General features: G+C 49.1%; 1 protein-coding gene across 3 annotated transcripts in view; it reads right to left on the bottom strand.

Annotated features, from left to right (window-relative positions):
• ARR3 (arrestin 3) overlaps positions 1–20,324 on the bottom strand; it is a 140,943-nt gene extending 120,619 nt beyond the window's left edge. The window contains exon 1 of one of the 3 annotated variants that reach the window (XM_085608357.1): positions 20,253–20,324. The gene's annotated coding sequence lies outside the window, so the exon portion shown is untranslated. The remainder of the gene's footprint in view (positions 1–20,252) is intronic. The other 2 variants (XM_085608358.1, XM_085608356.1) reach the window with 2 other exon arrangements.
• Between the last annotated feature and the right edge of the window lie 454 nt (positions 20,325–20,778).

The raw sequence follows: 20,778 nt of genomic DNA, 5'->3' as shown, positions 1-20,778 counted from the left end.
GTGAAGACTGATATGCATATGGCTGGGCCCAAACAGGAATGGCACGAGGAGGAAAAAACAATGGATTTAGGCCCAGATCTCTACTGGGGTGAATGTATGACGCTGTTGTGCATTCTGTCCATCAATTGTTCCTTTTGCTTTAATCCTAGGAGGACACATATGCTGAGAAATCCAGTCTTGTCCCCGGTACTTCGAAGACGTGGGACGTGAGTCCGCCCATTGGAGCAGACTGTGGGACAGTACGATGTCACGGGGCACTACCTTCAGAGCTGGGGTGCTGGGGGCAACACAGAAAGCCACATCTAACTGGCTTGTACCACCTCATTGGCACAACACCCGTCTTGTTCTCAAGATTGCAATGACATTTATCCAAGTATTGTCTTTTTCAAGGTGATTTGATACCATGAGATCCCGATCGGTGGAGCTGGAGCCACAACATTGGGGGACATGACCAGGAAGGGAGAATTAGCTGAAGTGAGGAAGACGTGATCAGTCGGACATTGTGGATGCTTTGCAGTCACTAGAAAGGGCCCTAGAAACCCTGTTTTCATCTGTGAAAGCAGGAAAATGCACCCATTTCATAACCTGAGACGTTCACATGGTTAGGACTCAGAAATAGATTTGAAAAGAAAGCAATATCCCAAGTATCGATCAACAAAGATATGGAACAAGACGAGAAGCTCTTACGTTTTCCCACATCATCTCAGGTAAAAGCTGTTTTCTTCTCTGTATTTTGAATTTTTTAGTTTTACTTTTCTCTTTTCTAATTGGAGAGGATCTGAGCCACGCCCTGGAGGACAGATAGACGAGGAGGAGACACAGTCGATAATGCAGACAGCAGAAGAAGGTGCCTCCACAAAGTTCTACCTGCAAAAACAATGACTTAGAAATGTCCAGGTGGAAATGAAGTGAAATACCAGCAGTTGTAAAGCGCACAGCTACCCCCGGAGAGGTGTCCCGGCGCTGGGGGCCATCGGGAAGATTAAGCGTGCTATTGCCCAGAGTTACATGGTGCTGGGTTAATCTGCCACCGGCGATCGAACCGTGAACCCCGTGGTCCAGTGTTAGGCACACTAGCCGCTGCACCTTTTGAAGGAGAGGGTTACACTACATTTTCTAGCTTGAAGACCTTCATGACGTCTAGTGGCCAAGGGTGAGGAGGGAGGCCCTTACAGAGTAGGAGATGTAGAGGAGCTGTCATAGGGACAGAAACCAGACCTTGGGCTGTTATGTTAAAATATTTCTAAAGCCTTCGATTACCCATGGGCGTCTTGGCGCTAGCTTTCATACAGGAGCAGAGACGTGCAGGAGGAACAGCAGGCTTAGGAGGTACTAAAAAACTGGTTTTTAAGAGCTTCCTGGAGGTAATAAGATTAGATGTGCTCTTGTGTGGAGTGGTATGGTGTTCCAGCTTGCTGCTGTTCCCAGATAGAAGCTCCTGACTTCCCAAGTGGAGCATTTCAATTTGGGAACGACAACATGTTTGGGTCCAGTGGAGCGTAGAGTTCTACTTGGGCGTTACCACTAAAAGTTCTGTTTCAAAAAGTCAGGACCTGAGCGATGGAGTGCGTTGTAAGCGATGCAGAGCGCCTTGAAAGAGATGCGCTGTCTGACAGGGAGCCAATGCGGGTTCCTGATGGCAGAGGCTACAGAATGATGTCTTGGAATTTTTAGAAGAAGTCTTGCTGTAGTATTTTGTAAAATGTGCAGTCTGTTAAGGATGGATTGATTTGTGGTAAGTAATAGACCATTGCAATAGTCCCATTTGGTCATTATAAGAGTGGTACAAGAGTTTTTTGAAGATAGACTGGAATGAACGGAAGAATCTTTTTTAGCATTTTCAAGGTGAAAAAAGTGGAGGAAGATAGGGCACTGACGTGGTCGAACTAGAATATATGTTGTTACTACGCATTCCGTTGCAACGCATGCCTTTACCACGCATGTGTTACAACGGAATGTTTTTTCTTCGCATTGCCCTTACCTCGCTTTTGCCTTTACCCCGCTTTTTCTTTTTTGGGGGGGGGAGACCCCCCCAAGCCCCCTTTCTTCTTTTTTTTTTCCTTTTTCTTAGGTCTTCGTCGACACTTAAGAAGGACTGACGCTTGTTTTCCGACCAGGAAGACGTTTTCCCGTGATGACGTTGCTTGCGTGGTAAAGACGTCGTTGAAGCAATACGCGTTGTGAAGACGTTTACGAGGTAAGTGTACCGTTGTAAACGTAACGCGTAGAAAATGCTTCGCTGTAAAGGCTGTTTCCCGTCGAACTAGCATAATTTGTTGTCAATCAAGATTCCCGAGTTCCAGGGCTTGTGGACAGGAGTTGTGAGAGGGCCCATCTCTGCTGGCCAGCAGGACGAGGACCAGAAGGGACTTTGTTCTCCGAAAAGCATCCCTTCCATTTTCCTGTGTTCAGTTTGAGGCAGCGTTCACTCATCCATGTGCTGACCGCCTGCATGCATTCGCAGAATCTGGAGGATGTGCCTGTGTCGTCCTTGCTCGATGAGATGACGATCTAGTTGTCATCTGCGTAGGAGGTCACAGAGAAGCTGAAGCTTTTGATTACCCCAGCTATGGGTGTGATGCATTTATTAAATTGAGTTGGGCTGAGTGACCCCACATGGGAAAGAGAAAGTATAAGTGGTACATTCATCTAGCCGGACATATTGTTCTCTGTTCGACAAAAAATGATTTTAATAGATCCCAAGCACAACGGGTGACATTGATTTCTAGCTGGCGTTTCAGCAGCAGTCTGTGGTCTGCTGTGTCAAAAGCCGCTGAGAGATCGAGCAGGATGAGGGCTGCCCCTGTGCCTCGGCCCAGAGATTGCCTGATCTCCTCGGTGCCTTGATCAGAGCTGTTTCTGTGCTATGTCCGCTGCGGAAGTTGAGCTGGGTGTTGTCTAGGGGATGAGAGGTGGCCTTGATCAGAGCTGTGTCGGTGCTATGTCCGCTGCGGAAGTCGAGCTGGGTGTTGTGTAGAGGATGACAGGTGTCTTTGATCAGAGCTGTTTCGGTGCTATGTCCACTGCGGAAGTCGAGCTGGGTGTTGTCTAGGGGGTGACAGGTGGCCTTGATCAGAGCTGTGTCGGTGCTATGTCCGCTGCGGAAGTCGAGCTGGGTGTTGTCTAGGGGGTGACAGGTGTCTTTGATCAGAGCTGTTTCGGTGCTATGTCCACTGCGGAAGTCGAGCTGGGTGTTGTCTAGGGGGTGACAGGTGGCCTTGATCAGAGCTGTGTCGGTGCTATGTCCGCTGCGGAAGTCGAGCTGGGTGTTGTGTAGAGGATGACAGGTGTCTTTGATCAGAGCTGTTTCGGTGCTATGTCCGCTGCGGAAGTCGAGCTGGGTGTTGTCTAGGGGGTGACAGGTGTCCTTGATCAGAGCTGAGTCGGTGCTATGTGCGCTGCGGAAGTCGAGCTGGGTGTTGTCTAGGAGGTGACAGGTGTCCTTGATCAGAGCTGTTTCGGTGCTATGTCCGCTGCGGAAGTCGAGCTGGGTGTTGTCTAGGGGGTGACAGGTGTCCTTGATCAGAGCTGAGTCGGTGCTATGTGCGCTGCGGAAGTCGAGCTGGGTGTTGTGTAGAGGATGACAGGTGTCTTTGATCAGAGCTGTTTCGGTGCTATGTCCGCTGCGGAAGTCAAGCTGGGTGTTGTCTAGGGGGTGACAGGTGTCTTTGATCAGAGCTGTTTCGGTGCTATGTCCACTGCGGAAGTCGAGCTGGGTGTTGTCTAGGAGGTGACAGGTGTCCTTGATCAGAGCTGTTTCAGTGCTATGTCCACTGCGGAGGTCGAGCTGGGTGTTGTCTAGGGGGTGACAGGTGTCCTTGATCAGAGCTGTGTCGGTGCTATGTCCGCTGCGGAAGTCGAGCTGGGTGTTGTGTAGAGGATGACAGGTGTCTTTGATCAGAGCTGTTTCGGTGCTATGTCCGCTGCGGAAGTCGAGCTGGGTGTTGTCTAGGGGGTGACAGGTGTCTTTGATCAGAGCTGTGTCGGTGCTATGTCCGCTGCGGAAGTCGAGCTGGGTGTTGTGTAGAGGATGACAGGTGTCTTTGATCAGAACTGTTTCGGTGCAATGTCCGCTGCGGAAGTCGAGCTGGGTGTTGTCTAGGGGGTGACAGGTGTCTTTGATCAGAGCTGTTTCGGTGCTATGTCCACTGCGGAAGTCGAGCTGGGTGTCGTCTAGGGGGTGACAGGTGGCCTTGATCAGAGCTGTTTCGGTGCTATGTCCGCTGCGGAAGTCGAGCTGGGTGTTGTCTAAGGGGTGACAGGTGTCTTTGATCAGAGCTGTTTCGGTGCTATGTCCGCTGAGGAAGTCGAGCGGGTGTTGTCTAGGGGGTGACAGGTGTCCTTGATCAGAGCTGTTTCAGTGCTATGTCTGCTGCGGAAGTCGAGCTGGGTGTTGCCTAGGGGACGACATGAAGAGACTGTGTCCTGAAGAAGGCCCGAGGATTTTCAATCATCCATATAGCGCCTGCCATGTGCAGCCCTCCGTACTCTGGTCAGACAGAAAGGGCAGTACCATTACCTATGGTCCGGAGACTATAAGGTGAACCAAAGTGGCAGAGCTACCTCTTTATCAGGAAATTGATATCATGGACCACACTTATTTTTTCCTCATCAGATATTACCCGAGAGCCAGAGAGGTAAAAATAAACAAATGGCTCTGGAGCAAGACGAGGAGGATGGAGAAACCTCCCCAAAGGGTGAACGCAGGGGACGCGAAGAGTGAGATAAAGGGGCAGGGAGTGTCTGGCAGTGGATTAAAGATCAATGAGGTGGATTGAAGACTACACAGCCGTGGTATTTGTGCACCAATTTTAAAAAGCAGAGCTTTGAGCACCCGCACTCATTCTTTTGCAAATCAAGCATTGCCTGACAGGAGCCTTGGACGAAGAGTGGCGCCTGAGGTACTCGGCCTCCCCGCGAAGATCCCCATGCACCGTGGGTTTGTGTCGGCCACAGGGCTTTTAATTGGGATGTAAATACTGGGGGACCCTGTAATTAAATCTGTACTTAGTATACTGTGCCGCCCGACTGGAATTTTGCTGTTTGAATAATTGCATCCAGATATATAATACAAGTAACATTACACATGCAACAAGCCAAGTCTATTGGCTTTGCCAACGGTTGTTAGTTGCATAAGATAAATTAGCAACATCTATGGCTGCGTTGTGTATAACATTGAAAATGCTTCAGTTCTGAAATGATGAGACTGAAAGAACGTGAACGAGTCTCTGAAGTGATATCAAAGGCAGTGAAGGGCGGCACTGTTGCAGAGTTGAGATATTTTATCCCGAGGATGAAGTCAAAAATGGAGAGCCCGACAGGGCTCCGTCTCGGCACCTGCTTCTGAGAACTGCCGGTGCTGAGCACCGACAGGCCCCGGCCCACTTAAAGCCCTGGTCGGCCATGTTGAGTCTGCGTCGCCAGGGGGCGCTGCTGGAGGTTAAAACCAACTCATCTCAGTACATAACTGCTGCTGCTGTTTGGAACATACACATTTGAGGGAAGTATTTGATGGTGGAATCAGATGTATCTCATTATGATTGTTCGTAGATATTTGAGCCTGAACGTTATTTTAACAGTATTTATTTGTCAGTATTGCCTATAATTTTGAAGTCATTATTTTATTAGTACTTATTTCTGCAGTCTCATTTCTGCAGCCTTTGCTCTATTTTTGTAGTGTATATATATGTGCACGTGCTGTTCTGTTGTCCTGGGAGCCTTGCGCGTGTCCACCCTGCTCGCCATTGACCTGAGAGGGGTCACCGGCCCCCCTGCCCCTGTCTGTCGCGCCCTTTGCTGCCTCCATCTCTGGAAGTGAACACTGCGCCTGGAAGCCCCACTAAGCCGCTTTGCTGGAGTTGCCGCCGCCCTGATCTGCCGGCGCTCATCTCCAATTAGACAGATTAGCCGCCCTTTGGCCGGGGTCGCCCGGCTCTGCCAGGCTGCGTGCCCGCTAAACACAGTCATTACCTCCGAGGAGACGGGTCAAGTGTCCCGGAAGAAAGGAAAACGCGCAAACTGATAAAGTGAGAATACATTTACATAATTATCACATTCATTTGAAAATAGTTAAGATAAAGAAAATCACTTTTAAAATAATAAACGTACTTCACGAATTAATTAGAATAAGTGTGGGGGTGGGGGTGCGGACTTCTCTCAATTGGGAATATCCGCCGGAACTCCCTCCCCCTGAAAGTACGAGTCCAGCGCCCTCTTACAATTCAGTAAAAGCACGTAAGATGGATACAAAGTCGTTATTTAGCATCTTGAATCCCTTTCTTAGCTGCATAGCGCCAAGAAGCTCCACTAAAGTAATAGAGCGCTTTACAAATCTCCCTCAAATAATAGAATTAGTGTCAGGTCCAAGCTCCGCTCTAGATGCTGGATCTGGTGGCTGCGGGGACGGATGGGTCCGCTGCAGAGGCCGGTGTTTAACCTGATGGGTCCACTCAACCTTTCATCCTTCTGAGGTCGATAAAATAAGTAACGTTGGGTAAAAATAACCTTTGTTATTCAGCGCCAAGATACCCTTCAAGGTGAAAGTGTGCTTTACAAATACACATGTTAAAATGTATTTTCTGGTGAAACTGTGCCAACTCTGACTTGAACGTCGACTCAAAATCTGTAATTAATCTGGGCGCGGTAAAACTATACGGGGCAGATTTACAATAACTGGCGCATCCCTGCATATCAACAGGGATGCGCCAGTTATTGTGCGTCACGGCTCCGCCACCATGGATGCGCCGCATTTACAATGCGGCGCACCATGGGGCAAAAACGGACAGATGCGTGATGCATCTGTGCCGTAAAGGCAGCGCATTGCTGGAGTTGCGTCGCAAGCGCGACGCAGCTCCAGCAAGGCTCTGGGGTGCCCTATCTTTACAATGCTGCGTCAATCCTTACGCCTGCTTCAAGCAGGCGCAGGGTTTTGACGCAGCATGGGCTCAAAAGTGACTGAGTGAAATCTTGTAGATTTCACTCAGCCACTTTTAGGAGGCGTTCCTGCGACGGAACGCCCCCCCGTGCAGGAACGCCTATTTCTGGCGCAGGGCTTTATAACGAGACGTATCTCCCAGATGCTTCACATTGTAAATACCCCGCAGCATGGCACAGGTTTTGCACCGTCGCTGTGTCACAAAAGTGACGCAACGGCGGCGTAAAAGAGGCGCATGGGGCTTGTAAATCTGCCCCTATGAACATAACCGTGGTCCACTCGTCGATCTCGCGTGACGTCACCCACTTCCCCTCAGTTCCAGCAGGCCCTGCTGCAGTTCATCCCAAAAAACGAATTAGGGCGTTTCCAAGTCCAAGAGGCCTCGTTCAGAGAGAAATGAGACAAGCGCAGACACCACTAGTCACTGAGGGTTTGTGGGAGGTGACATTTCCCATAGTGCTTTGCAAGGTGCTTCTCTTAAATGGAATCCATGTAAGAAACTGGGAGTATTAGTTGAACCCACCTCCAATATTAATCACAATCCTTGTCAGGATGAACCACAAAGGTCCCTAAATAAACCCGTGCTCTCCCCCTGGTAGCTATGGCATGGAGCAGGCAGGCTTTGCTTATGGACAATGTATAAAGTATTTATGCACTACTAAAAATAGTAATAAAGTGCAAATGTAAAACAAAATCTAAAAAGAATTAGAAAAATAGAATAAAATGTAATAAACAAAATGATAATAATCACATAAGAGGAACCGATTATGAATAATTAAAGGTTTGAGTAAAAATAGCGCAAAGAAGCACACAGCGGCAATAATAGTCAATGGTTGTGATAGAAGAGGAGCTTGAAACAATTTGACGCTGACCGTGAGGGAGCGCAGGTCAGAAACAACAACTAGGTTTGTCCTGAACATGCTATCATTTGACTTTAGCCCGTTAGATCCCAATCCACTTCTAAAGACCCCCCGGACGTCAGGGGAGGCACTTAGAGACTCACGGAGGGGCAGGTAGAGGCAACAGCAGGGTCCAGTCCAGGTGCGACTAATTGGCGAGGAAGTTGCAGGAAAAGGCCTCATGTGGCTTGTTGTGCCCCTATAGCTTTAACAGGACACATGCAGTCCATTTCCCTGTCCAGAGTACAAGAAGGAGAGCAGGTCCAGTCTCCAGGGCCCTTTTCAGGTCACAGACAGCAGGGCAGTCTTTCTTCTGTCTTTCTTCTGTTCTTCTCAGGTGCAGAGAATGTTCTAAAGTGGGTGCCTGGCATGAGCTAGTGCGAGGGAATGACTCCTGGGGATGCACTAACAAATAAAGTAAATGTTCCCAGGGCTAACCCTACCCACTTTGGGCATTTTCAAGATGGCGGATATATTCGGTCACACTAAACTTGGGCTCTGAGGGCTGGGTGTGTATGTGTGTAGAGACTACTATGGTAAACCTAGATTCCTCCCTCATCTAAAACCAAAATCTAGTTTGAGGCAGTCCTTGTAGTCACAAGAAAATTAGAGACAAAAACCTGGTAGAACAAAAGCTGGCCTTTCACAAGCCAGACAGTGAATATACAACAGAGGTTTTGGGATCCTGTCCTCACCCCTTTGAAGTATTATATGTAAACCTCCAGCAGACCTGTAACTGTAATGTCAAAAAGTGCCCCGCTGTGATTGGAGCCTGACTGACTTGCTGGACAAAAGATGAGGCATGCCTAGGTGTTAACTGCATCAGCCTGTGACAGGGGAGGCATCCAGTGAAATGAATCACATCATAGGCCCACCCCCTAGGCCATCTTGCCAAAGGAAGGGGAATGCCACCCCACACCCTAATCCGTTTGTCCACTGTCTGGGACCAATACACACACTCCACGGGAGCCATTAGGGGTCAGGTGACACTGGACACTGGCAGTAAAGCCTTTCAGGTATAGGCAGGAAAATGACAACTTTCTAAAAGTGTCATTTACAAAATAGTAATATAAAATCCGACTTTACCATTAAGTTGGATTTTAAATGACTATTTAAATAAGTCTTTGTTATATTTCCCTAGTTGCTCCCAAACTTTATCCCTTATTAAATGTAGTAAAGTAAACTAGTATTAGTCTGTGGGAGGCCAGCCTTGCCACAGTGATAAACATTTTTGAGGTTTTTCACTGCCAGGACATGTAAAACATTACATATAAATGTTCTACTTTTTAAATACCCTGAACTCTTCGCTAAGAGCCTTAAAGAAATACCTTAAGGGTGAGTTACATGCATTAAAAGGAAGGTTAGGCCCGGCAAGAGGTGTTATTTTGCCAGGTCGAAATGGCAGTTTCACTGGACTGCAGGCATCAGCGGCAGTCCCGAGACATGTTTACAAGGCTACTTTAGTGGGTTTCACAATGAGTGCTGCAGCCCACTAGTAGTATTTAATGTAGAGGCCCAGGGTCCCTGTAATTCCATATATTAGAGGCTTATAAGTCAATTAAAGGTGTCAATCATGGCTATGCAAATTTTACAATGGTTTCAAGGGAGAGCGCAGGCCCTTTATCCCTGGTTAGTAGGGATAGAGTCAGGGTGCCACAGGTTATCCGTCAGGGTGCCACAGGTTATCTGTCAGGGTGCCACAGGTTATCTGTCAGGGTGCCACAGGTTATCCATCAGGGTGTCACAGGTTATCTGTCGAGGTGCTACAGAATACCTGTCAGGGTGCCACAGGTTATCCGTCAGGGTGCCACAGGTTATCCGTCAGGGTGCCACAGGTTATTCGTCAGGGTGCCACAGGTTATCTGTCAGGGTGCCACAGGTTATCTGTCAGGATGCCACAGGTTATCTGTCGAGGTGCTACAGATTACCTGTCAGGGTGCCACAGGTTATCTGTTGAGGTGCCACAGGTTATCGGTCAGGGTGCCTCAGGCTATCTGTCAGGATGCCACAGGTTATCTGTCGAGGTGCTACAGATTACCTGTCAGAGTGCCACAGGTTATCTGTTGAGGTGCCACAGGTTATCCATCAGGGTGCCTCAGACTATCTGTCAGGGTGCCACAGGTTATTTGTCAGGGTGCCTCAGGTTATCTATCAGGATGCCTCAGGTTATCTGTCGAGGTGCTACAGATTACCTGTCAGGGTGCCACAGGTTATTCGTCAGGGTGCCACAGGTTATCTATCAGGGTGCCACAGGTTATCTGTCAGGGTACCACAGGTTATCCATCGGGCTGCCACAGGTTATCTGTTGAGGTGCCACAGGTTATCCGTCAGGATGCCTCAGGCTATCTGTCAGGGTGCCACAGGTTATTTGTCAGGGTGCCTCAGGTTATCCGTCAGGGTGCCTCAGGTTACCTATTGGGTTGTCTCAGTTTACCTCACTGGGTGGCTCAGGTTACCTGTCGGGGTGCTTCAGGTTATCTGTCAGGGTGCCTCAGGTTATCTGTCAGGGTGCCTCAGGTTACCTAGCGGGTTGTCTCAGGTTATCTCACTGGGTAGCTCAGGTTATCTGTCAGGGTGCCTCAGGTTATCTGTCAGGGTGCCTCAGGTTATCTGTCAGGGTGCCTCAGGCTACCTACCAGGTTATCTCAGGTTACCTCACTGGGTGCCTCAGGTTACCTACCAGGTTATCTCAGGGTACCTCACTGGGTGCCTCAGATTATCTGTCCGGGTGCCTCAGGTTTCCTATCGGGTTGTCTCAGGTTACCTAACTGGGTGCCTCAGGTTACCTCACTGGGTGCCTCAGGTTATCTGTCCAGGTGCCTCAGGATACCTATCGGATTGTCTCAGGTTACCTAACTGGGTGCCTCAGGTTACCTCACTGGGTGCCTCAGGTTTCCTATCGCGTTGTCTCAGGTTACCTCACTGGGTGCCTCAGGTTATCTGTCCGGGTGCCTCAGGATACCTATCGGATTGTCTCAGGTTACCTAACTGGGTGCCTCAGGCTACCTCACTGGGTGCCTCAGGTTACCTCACTGGGTGCCTCAGGTTTCCTATCGGGTTGTCTCAGGTTACCTCACTGGGTGGCTCAGGTTACCTGTCGGAGTGCATCAGGTAACCAGCACACAAATAAAATTGTAATTGTAATTGTAGCTTGTAAAGCGCATAATCACCGTCAGGTCTCTAAGCGCTGTGAGAGAGAGCCCTACCCTAGCGCATGATTAGAGAATCATTGATTAATTTATGCCCCAGGCTTCTACGAAAAGGAGTGTTTTTAACTTCTTCCTAAAAGGGAGGAGGGTCTGTTCCTCACGCAAATTCTCCAGCAGCTCGTTCCATAGTTGAGGAATGGAGGCTGAGAAGGCTCCACCTCCTTTGGAGGCCAAGTTGAAGCGGGGACAGGCCAGCAGGCCTGCCTCCGGGGAACGGAGTAACCTGCTGGGTGTGTAGCTTACTAGACGATCTTTGATGTAAGATGGGGCCTGACCATATTTGGCTTTGTGAGCGATACAGAGACCCTTAAACTTGATTCTCTGCCTGACCGGAAGCCAGTTAAGCTGGCATAGGAGGGGGGTGGCCTGGGCCCTCCTTGGGAGTCTAAAAATCAGTCTGGCAGCATCATTCATAATCACCTGTAATCTAGCAAGCAATTTTTCTGGAAGGCCAATGTACAGAGAATTCCCGTAGTCCAATCGTGACACTATCATGGCCGATACAGCCATTCTAAGTGTTGCGAAGGAGAGAAGGGGCGCTAGTTTCCGAAGCTGTCTTAGCAGACCAATACATGTTCCTACTACAGCCGATGCTTGCTGGGTCATGGAGAGCTTGGCATCAATTTTGATGCCCAAGCTTTTTACGGCCTTGGCGGGTTCAGGTTTTGTGCCCAACTCAAGGTTTATGTTATGGAGGTTTGTAAAGAGTGACAGGTGCACAGCGGAGTTGTGGCGCAGGACGAAGAGGGAAGGGACTCGTAGACCTCAGGGGCTGGGATGAGACTGTAGAAAGAGCTTTTTTCGGGACGACACATGATAAGATATATATTTTACGGAGTATGTGAGTGAATTCCTAAGCTTGACAGCCAGAAAGAGAGAGCGCAGCCTTCCATGCGAGACAGCTTGAGAGAGGGCACTGCTGGAAGTCTGGCTGAGGAGGAACAAGGGCGGGGGGCCTGATAGGCCGGACATGTTTTCCTCAGCTTGAGAGGGCCTGAGCAATAGAGAGCGCTGAGAACCAGACAGAGGGCTTTGAACTCAGAGCGAGGTATGACGTTCAACCAGTGTGCAGTCTTAGGATGAGGAAAGATCGCTGGAGAAGAGGCGAGAGTGAGACGAGCAGCCGCATTCTGAAGGATCTGGAGACTCCGGGGATATTTACTTAGGTTGAGCGCCATGTTAAATCGATGCAAAATCTCTTACTAATTTACTTCCAGCACAAAACTAGATTTGCTCTGGGAAATTATTTGAAAGCATCGCTAAGCAGCGCGCAGCACAGCTTTGCTTTACTCAGCACACAGGGGGAGTTCCATGGGTGGTGCATGGGCATTCCATCCCGGTGGTAACATACAGGGTAAATGTGGCTACTGGCGTGGCAATGGTACTTTCCATCCCAGCGGTAATATGCAGGATAAATGTGGCTACTGGCGTGGCATTGGTACTTTCAATCCCAGCGGTAATATGCGGGATAAATGTGGCTACTGGCGTGGCAATGGTAATTTCCACCCCGGTGGTAACATACAGGGTAAATGTGGCTACTGGCGTGTCAATGGTACTTTCCATCCCAGCGGTAATATGCAGGATAAATGTGGCTACTGGCGTGGCAATGGTACTTTCTATCCCAGTGGTAACATGCAGGATAAATGTGGCTATTGGCGTGGCAATGGTACTTTCCATCCCAGCGGTAATATGCAGGATAAATGTGGCTACTGGCGTGGCAATGTTACTTTTCATCCCGGCGCTAACATGCAGGGTAAATGTGTTTATTGGCGGGGCAATGGTACTTTTTATCCGAGCGGTAACATGCAGCGTAAATGTGGCTACTGGCTGGCAGTGGTGGTTTCCATCCCAGTGGTAACATGCAGCGTAAATGTGGCTACTGGTTGGCAATGGTAATTTTCCCTCCCAGTGGTAACATGCAGCGTACATGTGGCTACTGGTGTGGCAATGGTACTTTCCATCCCGGCGCTAACATGCAGGGTACATGTGTTTATTGTCAGGGAAATGGTACTTTTCATCCAAGCGGTAACATGCAGCGTAAATGTGGCTGCTGGCTGGCAATGGTTCTTTCCATCCCAGCGGTAATATGCAGGATAAATGTGGCTACTGGCGTGGCAATGGTACTTTCCATCTCAGTGGTAATATGCAGGATAAATGTGGCTACTGGCATGGCAATGGTACTTTCCATCCCAGCGGTAATATGCAGGATAAATGTGGCTACTGGCGTGGCAATGGAAATTCCATCCCAGCGGTTATATTCAGGATAAATGTGGCTACTGGCATGGCAATGATACTTTCCATCCCAGCGGTAATCTGCAGGATAAATGTGGCTACTGGCGTGGCAATGGTACTTTCCATCCCAGCGCTAACATGCAGGGTAAATGTATTTATTGGCGGGGCAATGGTACTTTTCATCCGAGCGGTAACATGCAGTGTAAATGTGGCTACTGGCTGGCAATGGTACTTTCCAGCCCAGCGGTAATATACAGGATAAATGTGGCTACTGGCATGGCAATGGTACTTTCCATCCCAGCGCTAACATGCAGGGTAAATGTATTTATTCGCGGGGCAATAGTACTTTTCATCCGAGCAGTAACATGCAGAGTAAATGTGGCTACTGGCTGGCAGTGGTACTTTCCAGCCCAGCGGTAATATACAGGATGAATGTGGCTACTGGCATGGCAATGGTACTTTCCATCCCTGCGGTAATATACAGGATAAATGTGGCTACTGGCTGGCAATGGTACTTTTCATCACAGCGGTAACATGCAGCGTATGGCATTCTTGAACTGCAACCTAATATAAATTACTCAACTCTAAAATATTTCAGCGACGCTATATAGTTGAAGTATCCTGGAATATTCTGGCTTACAGTTGTATGTCATTGCATAGATTTTTTTTCTGGCAGAGAAGCTATGAGGGACAAAAAAATGACGGGCATATATATATATATATATATTTTTATTTTTTACAGAGTTTTAGATAGCGCGAACATGACCCAAATCGGGTATCAGAGCGCTTTAGATAGCACCAGTTGCATTACATGTGGACACATTCATTTTTGTTAGGCACGGGGAGATTAGGTGATTTGCCCAGAATGAACACAGGATGTTCAGCGTTATTGCCGAGACTCGAACCCAGTTCCCCAGATTCGAGTTCGGCCGCCCTAGCCGTGGCATATGTTTCCTGCACATCACTTCGAAGGAGTGTGTTTGTTTTTCTCACTAGACTTTTTTCCAGGGGTCATGAGCCGGGTTGTCTCCATCCGGTGGCCCAGGTCTTGCCTGCTTTGCGTCCAGTCTTCTGTGCTGGACACCCAATCATTTATAAACACTTTTACGATGTGTGGCTAATTCTCTTGACTTCGGGTTGGGAACTGGCCGATTCTAACTTTCTGAGTGTGTGGTCTGCCAAGAAGGACATCAACTAAGTTAGTTTTGTTAATAATCGAAGGACTCAGTCTGGTCATAACAACTTTCCATTCGGTTCAATAGCACACCCCTGGGAGGTGCTAAAAGGAAGACAGCGTCTCCTAACTGCCCCTATTGAAGCACCTGCACCTGCAGCCCTTTGCATCACACATTCCCTCCCACGAGAGGGGGCGCAATCATGTCTGTAAACGATGCACCTCCTCGGTTGTTCCTTTCCCTCCCTTGACAGCCTCATTCTTCGCACCGAGCCCTCCCCTCAGCTCCCACCCAGGGTCTTCTAGACGCAGTGCACCATGGGAGACGACCTTTGACTGGGTCCAGAATCCCTGAGTTTGACTGCTTCCTCCCTCACATGCTTGGGGTTCACCGGGTCGGTGTGTAGGATCTGTCCTTCCTGCACGGTCTGGACCACTGGCTCCACTCCTGGTAACTCCAGGCATCCTCTGAGTCCCACATTTACCACATTGCCCTTTTCCTTCCTTCATGTTTGCCCCGGGACTCCCTAATCTTCCCATAAATTCACCTGCCTGGCTCTCTTCGTCCTGCAGCCTTCCTGTCCATCCCAGGTGCAGCCTGGCCCCAGAGATCCCACCTTGCAGTAGCGCACGTGGAGACACGCTGGTAGTCTCGCGAGATGTGGCGTGACACGCCTTCAGCAGATCGGGCAACACTTTTATCAAGCCTATCATTTTAACCAATTAAAAATTCACCACGTTCACCAAGCCCATTGCTGAAAGGATGCTGTGGGGATGTTTTGATGCACTTCACTTGGCCCCTTCCTAAAAACCCCTTTAACTCTTAGGATACTGGCTGCACTCTTTTGTCAATCACAAGTACCTTTTTTACACAAAACCCTCCCTTCTCAGGAACAATCTACACTTCAGACCTTCGTGAGTGGCCCAGTATCAAAATGAAGACAAATCTAGGAACGACGGCAAAGCCGTTCAGAGTCCAGAGTGACCGGGGCCCAATCGAGCCATAGATGGCCAGGGGCCTCCGGCTGTTGGACTACACTAGACACAGTGGTATGAGACTTTTCACCCAATTTTGCACGTCATGGTCTGCTGAACTACCTACAGATACCCACCAACAATCAGACCCAATACAATGAGTTATTAAAGCCATGCTGATATCCCAGTGGCTGCAACAGACATTCCTGTGCGCTGACTTGACGGTACCACAAAAACCACAATCTATGAATCACGCGCCCATCACAGCTCAGCTCTTCGGAAACATTCTGATACAACCAATTTACTCCTGCCTGGCCACCCCCAGTCTATATACCCTTCAACCTTCCTCAAGATGGCACCATCCTCCGTGCTCCCACCGCTCTCCGGTTTCCTAAGGGTATTGTCAATAATATGACACACCCCTGGTACACATCAATGCTTGGGTCTTCATCGTTCCTTCTCAGGGTACGGCATCAGCGACAGGCAACGTTCTACCCACCTGACGCACACTCCAGCGTGTACGAAAACACTTGGAGCCGATCATGTCACTTGGAACTTTTGGAGTACTTTGAAGTTGTGTCTATGACCCCTTGTTACAATTAAGCCTGAGAGCAGATATAGTCACTGGGGGAATCACGACCTCATTACCAACATGGTTAACTAGATCCTACGGATACCCTAACAATGCGCTTAGGCTTTTTTCAACTTTCAAACTCATAGGGTTTGCCTCTACTTGTTCTCTAGGCGAATGCTTCATTCTCCTCCATCCATATTGTGCTTGCATGAGGAGTGCCCTAAATGATAGCTGCTAACCTCACTGGCAATGATATATCCCTGGGAGCAATCAGTTTTAATGAAGATACCTTACTGATATCCTCTTTAACACTACTGAATACAATATTCACACTATTTGTTGCACTATTTGCTCTTTACAGGGCCCACATATGATGTATCTTGTCCGCAGAGAGTGATAATATGATAATAGTCCCACAGGCCAAGGAATAAATGTAACTGCTTCTTGTATCCTGTACTCACTGAAAGTCTAAGTGCCATCATTACCTTTCCTATTGCTGGATAAACGGCATCCTACATAGTCTGCCCCGTTATCTTGAGCTCACATTGTCCTAATAAACAGTCCACTTTTTTCAAGATATTCAGAACTTCATACAACACCATGTTGTGCACTGCTTCATCCCTTCCCTGTTAGTACATCGCACAGGGGGCATTTTGAACCAAGATTCGCATGTTGAAACATGTATGCAACTCTGGCATTACGACAGACTTGGGCTGCTTACACCTCTTGCAGCATGATGTGCAGGTGAGCTGTGAGGAGTTCTAACATGACAAATACCCTTGCTCTTCCCAACAACATCCATATTTGTCCAATGATGGGATATATTCTGGTGGAGAGGAGATCCCGAAGACTACACACATGCGCACAGACCCATTAGACTTCTGGGCAAAGACTATGTGTGCTATCCATATCAAAGACTTGGATCACAGTTTGTAGGTTTCTCTAAGTCTATTCAATGTTTTACAATATGGCATGCACCATAACAGGGACACATTACTCATTGTGAACAGCAAAGTAAGTATTTTCCCTCAATGCTATTTTGGCACGTATCTTACGAGCTTTCCCAGTCATCATTGAACACTTCAGGACATGGTTTTGTACACTTTGTTGCCATGATGCTTCAGCGGATCATTAATACAGATATGGTTCTAGCAGCATGTAGGTAGGTGCTTGTAAAGTGTGTTTCATTAGGGTCTTAGTGTAGCAGGTTCCTTCTCTACCGAAGTGAGTTAGACACAATAACAGAGGGGATGCAAGTAATTAGTTTACTGATGGTTCCGGCACCACAGCAGATTCATGCATACTTTTGGTTTTTGCGATACATCAGGAGTATGAACCAAGTGGTCCTACATCTGTGGTGCAGCTATGGAACCTACCTTGACAAAAGATGGGCAGATAATATTGCCTAGGGGGCCCCGTCACACTTGTATAGCATGCTTTGTACACTACGGCCTAGGGGAGACCTCTGTATTACTAAAGTGAGGTTTCCTGTTCCACAGTTGTGGTTTGAACAATAATTGATGGCATTGCTCAGGCCCTGCTACTTTAGAATGATCTAAGATTCCGGGCCCAGCCCTCCGACTCTAGAATGATCTAAGACAGCCCTGCAGCTCTAGAATGATCTATGATTCTGGACCCAGCCCTGTGTCTCTAGAATGATCTAAGATTCTGGGCCCAGCCCTCCGGCTCCAGAATGATCTAAGATTCTGGGCCCAGCGCTGCGGCACTAGGGTGATCTAAGATTCTGGGCCCAGCCCTGCAGCTCTAGAATGATCTAAGACTCCGGGCCCATCCCCGCAGCTCTAGAAGGATCTAAGATTCTGGGCCCTTCCCAGCAGCTCTAGAATAATCTAAGATTCTGGGCCCAGCCCTGCAGCTCTAGAATGATCTAAGACTCCAGGCCCAGCCCTGCAGCTCTTTAATGATGTAAGATTATGGGCCCTTCCCAGCAGCTCTAGAATGATCTAAGATTCTGGGCCCAGCCCTCCGACTCCAGAATGATCTAAGATTATGGGCCCTGCCCTGCAGCTCTAGAATGATCTAAGATTCTGGGCCCATCCCAGCAGCTCTAGAATGATCTAAGATTCTGGGCCCAGCCCTCCGGCTCCAGAATGATCTAAGATTCTGGGCCCAGCCCTGCGGCTCTAGAATGATCTAAGATTCTGGGCCCAGCGCTGCGGCACTAGAGTGATCCATTCTGGGCCCCTCCCAGCAGCTCTAGAATGATCTAACAGCAGCTCTAGAATGATCTAAGATTCTGGGCCCATCCCTCCGGCTCCAGAATGATCTAAGATTCTGGGCCCAGCCCTGCGGCTCTAGAATGATCTAAGATTCTGGGCCCAGCGCTGCGGCACTAGAGTGATCTAAGATTCTGGGCCCAGCCCTGCAGCTCTAGAATGATCTAAGACTCCGGGCCCAATCCCTACAGCTCTAGAGTGATCTAAGATTCTTGGCCCAGCCCTCTGGCTCTAGAGTGATCTAAGATTCTGAGCCCAGCCCTCTAGCTCTAGAATGATCTAAGATTCTGGGCCCAGCCCTGCAGCTCTAGAATGATCTAAGATTTTGAGCCCAGCCCTCTAGCTCTAGAATGATCTAAGACTCCGGGCCCATCCCCGCAGCTCTAGAGTGATCTAAGATTCTGGGCCCATCTCTGCAGCTCTAGATTGAGCTAAGAATCTGGGCCCAGCCTTGCTGCTCTAGAATGATCTAAGACTCCAGGCCCAGCTCTCCGGCTCTAGAATGCTCTAAGATTCTGGGCCCATTCCTGCAGCTCTAGAATGATTTAAGATTCTGGGCCAAGCCCTCTGGCTCTAGAATGATCTAATATTCTGGGCCCAGCCGTCCAGCTCTAGAATGATCTAAAAATCTGGGCCCAGCCTTGCTGCTCTAGAGTGATCTAAGACTCCAGGCCCATCCCCGCAGCTCTAGATTGATCTAAGATTCTGGGCCCAGCCTTCCGGCTTAGAATGATCTAAGATTCTGAGCCCAGCCCTCTAGCTCTAGAATGATCTAAGATTCTGGGCCCAGCCCTTCGGCTCTAGAATGATCTAAGATTCTGGGCCCAGCCCTGCAGCTCTAGAATGATTTAAGACTCCAGGCCCATCCCCGCAGCTCTAGATTGATCTAAGATTCTGGGCCCAGCCCTCCGGCTCTAGAATGATCTAAGATTCTGAGCCCAGCCCTCTAGCTCTAGAATGATCTAAGATTCGGGGCCAAGCCCTCCGGCTCTAGAATGATCTAATATTCTGGGCCCAGTCCTCCAGCTCTAGAATGATCTAAGAATTTGGGCCCAGCCTTGCTGCTCTAGAATGACCTAAGATTCTGAGCCCAGCCCTCTAGCTCTAGAATGATCTAAGATTCTGGGCCTAGCCCTCCGGCTCTAGAATGATCTATGAGCCCAGCCCTCTAGCTCTAGAATGATCTAAGATTCTGGGCCCCGCCCTTTGGCTCTAGAATGATCTAAGATTCTGGGCCCAGCCATGCGGCTCTAGAATGATCTAAGATTCTGGGCCGAGCCCTGCAGCTCTAGAATGATCTAAAGATTCTGGCCCAGCCCTGCGGCTCTAGAATGATACAAGATTCTGAGCCCAGCCCTCCAGCTCTAGAATGATCTAAGATTCTGGGCCCAGCCCTTCGGCTCTAGAATGATCTAAGATTCTGGGCCCCGCCCTGCAGCTCTTGAATGATCTAAGATTCTGGGCCCAGACCTGCAGCTCTAGAATGATTTAAGTTGCTGGGCCCAGCCCTGCGGCACTAGAGTGATCTAAGATTCTGGGCCCATCTCTGCAGCTCTAGAGTGAGCAAAGAAACTGGTCCCAGCCCTGCAGCTCTAGAATGAGCTAAGATGCTGGTCCCAGCCCTGCTGGCTAGAGCTGTGTGCTCTAGCACTGCCGAGAGAAGGCTACTGGTCGAAAAAGGGGTCGTTTCAAATCGGACTGCTTAACTCACAAGGCTTCTGAAAACAAGACCCCCAACACTCCTCAAACATACAGATAGGACAACACCCTGCAGTGAAGCATTACACCACCTTTGCACAGAGACAAAATATAGAGATGTGGGGAAAGAGCCACGCGCCGCAGACCACTGACCTTTGACTCGATCAAAACCATCTGTACGTCAGAAAAGAAAGGAAACCCACCTTGGGTTCTGGTCTCTGTAACGTTCACCAGCTAGTGCTCTGATAAAGCTGTCAATCCTTCTTAGCGCTATAAAAATAAGTAAACACGAAAGTGCAACCCAAAGGCCCGTAACGTACCTGCCGAGAAGCCTCCAACGCGGGGTGTGACAGCTCTCAGAAAGCAGGTCAGTGTTCACGTACTGGTTTGAGTCTCTGCTCTTATACAGCCCCCGCCCTGGCGTGCCCCTCCCTCGGCCCCCGGAGGGCCCCACCTAGCGCTGCGCGCCTCTCTGAGCTGCTGGCTGCCCAGGGATGCTCCCACCGGGGCCGCGCCTCGCGTGCTCTTTACTCCCGCAATCCAATTACTTTGTTAGGGGCTAAAGAGGGGCGGATAAAAATATCTGCTCTGGGGTGGGGGCTGGAAAAAGAGCTTAGAGACTGACTGGGTGGGGATTTAATACGCGAGGTGAGGGTGTGGTGGGGTGGACACAGAAGGAGATGTGGGGGAGGGTGCCAGGTAGATGCTCGTCTCCCATCACTGCACCTTCAGACAGTAGAGGAAGCAGGACTTTGGGCCCGGAGTAGACATACCACCAAGATAACGCTCGACCCGCCAAATGTAAAAGCGGGGAGACCTAGGTGTAATCACGGCAGAGACTATTCC

This window comes from Triturus cristatus, chromosome 5_2, assembly GCF_964204655.1.
Source record: "Triturus cristatus chromosome 5_2, aTriCri1.1, whole genome shotgun sequence".
Classification (NCBI taxonomy): Eukaryota; Metazoa; Chordata; class Amphibia; order Caudata; family Salamandridae; genus Triturus; species Triturus cristatus.
This window is presented reverse-complemented; position numbering and strand designations above follow the sequence as displayed.